The sequence below is a fragment of the Heptranchias perlo genome, unplaced genomic scaffold (genome assembly GCF_035084215.1).
Source record: "Heptranchias perlo isolate sHepPer1 unplaced genomic scaffold, sHepPer1.hap1 HAP1_SCAFFOLD_63, whole genome shotgun sequence".
In the NCBI taxonomy this organism is placed as follows: Eukaryota; Metazoa; Chordata; class Chondrichthyes; order Hexanchiformes; family Hexanchidae; genus Heptranchias; species Heptranchias perlo.
In genome coordinates this window covers 3,246,015-3,250,273 of record NW_027139655.1, presented here as the reverse complement: position 1 = coordinate 3,250,273, position 4,259 = coordinate 3,246,015, and the positions used below count along the sequence as shown (strand labels likewise).

The 4,259-nt window shown below is 46.4% G+C and overlaps 1 non-coding gene across 1 annotated transcript; it reads left to right on the top strand.

Annotated features, from left to right (window-relative positions):
- Positions 1-245: 245 nt before the first annotated feature.
- Positions 246-317, top strand: trnae-uuc (transfer RNA glutamic acid (anticodon UUC)). The gene has a single exon. It is a non-coding gene; the product is annotated as a tRNA-Glu (tRNA).
- The last annotated feature ends 3,942 nt before the right edge of the window (positions 318-4,259 follow it).

Genomic DNA, 4,259 nt, shown 5'->3' with positions numbered 1-4,259 from the left:
GCCGAGCAGGACCTGGTGCTGGTTGGACACGGACTACAGAGTTTTGGACGAGCTCACGTTTATGGTAGGTGCTGCTGGAAAGGCTCGGTGAGCGGGATGCCACCTCCCCGGGTTTTCCTGAGCCTATTGTACTTTATCCCTATTTAATCACGGGAATATCCGCAATCAGGAGCTAAAAATAATTACAAGCTGAATCACAGAGAAAGGGAAATCCATATTACATCTGATAAACCAACCAACAGCGCTCCCTGGTGGTCTAGTGGTTAGGATTCGGCGCTTTCACCGCCGCGGCCCGGGTTCGATTCCCGGTCAGGGAAGCAACTGTTGAACACTTGTTGTATTCATCGCATGAACTCACTCAAAGTCTGTGGGAAGAAAAAAAAACAATCATTGTTTTCATCACCATTAATTAACCGATAACGTTCTTTTGCAGAATGAAAGGCGACTGAGGGAAGTTGGAAAACTTTAATAATTTCTTTTGTGCGATGAACTTTTTATCCCTTCTCATTTTACACACTGTATTTTTAAGGGCTCGGTTTAAAATGTTCAATGCTCGTGAGACCACGAATTTGTGTTAAATTTAACAGACCGGCTATTTCACAGAGAAAAAATAAATTTGCCCCAACATAATGTTTCTGCTCAGGATTGAACCAGGGACTTTCCACGTATAAAGCAAACGTGATAACTGCTACACTGCAGAAACCTTTGTTTGGGTTATCAGCCAGAAGTTCGAATGACTGCATTGATTCTCTTTCATAACTATTCAATTGATCGAAGTTGCACAAGTCACAAAAGAAAAATGTTCATTTCAAAGTTATTAAACTCCCAAATGTGGCCTGCCTTGTTTGGACAGGGGTTGACCCAGACGTCACAGCCTCAACAAAGCATATTCTCAACATTTCCATTGGGAACAGGAGGAGGCCATTCAGCCCCTTGAACCTGTTCCGCCCTTCAATTCGATCAGAGATGATCTGTAACTGAAATCCATTAACCTGCCTTTGCTCCCTGTCCCTCGATACCCTGACCCAACAAAACTCTATCGATCTCAGTCTTGAAAGCTTCAATTGACTCCCAGCATCCACAGCCTTTTGGGGGACAGCGTTCCAGACTTCTACTGCCCTTTGTGTAAAAAAGTGCTTCCTGTTTTCGAACCTGAATGGCATGGTTCGAATTTTTTAAGGTTATGTCCCCCTCGTTCTTGATTCCCCAGAGGAAATTGATTCTCTCTCTCTATTCTATCGAATCATTTGAACATGTTAAACACCTCGCTCAGACCGCCCCTCAATCTTCGATACTCGAGGGAAGACGAGCCCAATCTATGCATCGTGTCCTCATAATTTAACGTTTTTAGCCCCGGTAACATTCTGGTGAATCTGCTCTGCACCCCCTCCAAGGCCAATCTATCCTTCCTGAGGTGCAGTGTCCAAAACTGAACGCAGTTACTCCAGACGCAGTCTAACCAGAGCTTTATATAACTGGAACATAACTTCCACTTCTTTATATTCCAGCCCCCTCAGATAAAGGCTAACATTCCGTTCGCCTTTTAAATTATTTTTGGACCTGTCCGTTAGCTTTTACTGATTTATGGAAATGAACCGTTAATTCTCTCTGCTTCTCCACAGTTCCGAGCTTCTTACCATTTGGAAAATACCTTGACCATCGTTCCAAAGTGGATGACCCCACATTGAACTCCATCTGCCATAGTTTTCCCCACTCACTTAATCTATCAATGTCCCTTTGCAACTTTCCAGTCGCATCCACATTACTTACTGCACCACCTAACTTAGTGTCATCAGCAAACTTGGATATACGACTCCCTGTTCCTTCATCTAAGTCATTGATAAATATGGTGAGAAGCTGAGACCCCAGTTACAGATCCCTGGGGGACACCACTCGTCGCATCCTGCCAATTGGAGTATGTACCCATTATCCCTACTCTCTGTCTCCCATCTCCGAACCAATTCTCTACCCATGTCAATACATTGCCTCAAGTTCCATGCGCTTTCATTTTTGCCAACAGTCTCTTGTGTGGAACCTGATCAAATGCCTGTCGGAATTCCATATAAATAATATCATAGGAACATAGGAACAGGAGTAGGCCATTCAGCCCCTCTTGCCTGCTCCGCCATTTGATAAGATCATGGCTGATCTGTGATCTAACTCCATGCACCCGCCTTTGGCCCATATCCCTTAACACCTTTGGTTGCCAAAAGCTATCTGTCTCAGCTCTAAATTTAGCAATTGAGCTAGCATTAATTGACGTTTGCAGAAGGGAATTCAAAACTTCTACCACCCTTTGTGTGTAGAAATGTTTTCTAATCTTGCTCCTGGAAGGTCCGGCTCTCATTTTTAGACAAAATGGTGGCAAGTTCGCCGGACATCTTGGACAAAATGGCTGTAAGTACGGTGGCCATCTTGGACAAAATGGCGGCAAGTCCTTCACGGCTGTTCGACAGGAACAGAAGGAGGCCATTAAGCTCTTCAAGCCTCTTATATGGGAACTGAAGGTCATTCAGCCTCTGAAGGATGTTACACAGGAAAAGGAGGAGGCCATTCAGCCCCTCAAGCCCGTTCATCGTTACTGGAGGCCGATCATCCCCTCAAGCCTGTTATATAGAATCAGGAGGAGGTCATTCAGCACTTCGAGCCTGTTATACAGCAACTTGAGGCCAATCAGCCCCTCAAGCCTGTCAAATAGCAAATTGAGGAGGCCATTCAGCCCCTCGAGCCTGTTATTTGGGTACTGAAGGCCATTCAGCCGTTCGAGCCTGATATACAGGAACTAGACGCCAATCAACCCTTCAAGCCTGTCAGATAGCAACAGGAGGAGGCCATTCAGCCCCTCGAGCCCCTTACACCAGATCCGGTGACAAATCAGCCCCTCAAGCTTGTTACATAGGAACAGGAGGAGGCCACTCCGCCCCTCGAGCGTGTTATACGGGAACTGAAGGCCATTCAGCCCCTCGAGCCCATTACACCGGAACTGGAGGCCAGTCAGACCCTCAAGCCTGTTACATAGGAACAGGAGGAGGCCATTCAGCCCTTCGAGCCTTTTATACAGGAACTTGACTTCAATCAACCCTTCAAGCCTGTCAGATAGCAACAGGAGGAGGCCATTCAGCCCCGAGCCCGTAACACCAGACCTGGAGGCCAATCAGCCCCTCAAGCCTGTTACATAGGAATAGCAGCAGGCCCTTCAGCCCCTCGAGCGTGTTATACGGGAACTGAAGGCCATTCAGCAGCGCGAGCCTATAACACTGTAATAGGATTCGGTAATTAAGCCCCTCGAGCTTGTTGCACTGGAACAGGAGGGGGCCATACAGCCCTTCGAGACTGTTATACAGGATCGGGACGCCATTCAGCCCCTCGCACATGTTACAAAGGAACAAGATGAGTCCATTCAGCCCCTCGAGCATGTTAAATAGGAAAAAGAGAAGTCCATTCAGCCACACGAGCCTGTTACATAGGAACAGGAGGAGACAATTCAGCTCCTCAACTGTTCCGCCATTCAATTAGATCATGGCTGATCTGTATCTTAACTCCATCTACCCGCCTTGGTTCCAGAATCCTTCATACCCTTGCCGAACAAAAGTCTATCAAACTCCGTTTTGAAATTTCGTATTGAGCCCCAGCCTCAACAGACTTTTGTGGGAGAGAGTTCCAGATTTCCACGGCCCTTTTGTGAAGAAGTGCTTCCTGACATCACCCCTGGACGGCCTAGCTCTAATTTTAAGGTTATGCCCCTTTGTTCTCGACTCCCCCAACAGTGGAAGTAGTTTCTCTCGATCTGCCCTATCAAATCCTTTCATCATCTGAAACACCTCAATGCAGTCACGTCTTAATCTTCTAGATTCAGGGGAATACAAGCCTCGCCTATCCAACCTGTCCTCATAATTTAAACCTATTAGCCCCGATATCATTCTGGTAAATCTGTGCTGCAGCCCTTCCAAGGCCAATATATCCTTCCTGAGGTGCAGTGCCCAGAACTGAATGCAGTCCTCCAGATGGGCTCTAACCAGAGCTCTGTACAGCTGGAACATAACTTCCACCCCTTCATATTCCAGCCCTCTTGAAATAAAGGCCGACATTCTATTTGCCTTTCAATTATTTTTGTAACTGTCCACTAGCTTTTAATGATTTCTGTACTTGGACCCCTAAATCTCTCTGCTCCTCCACAGTTCCGAGCTCCTCACCATTTAGAAAACTCTCTGATCTATCTTTCTTAGATCCGAAGTGGATGACCTCACATTTCCCGACAT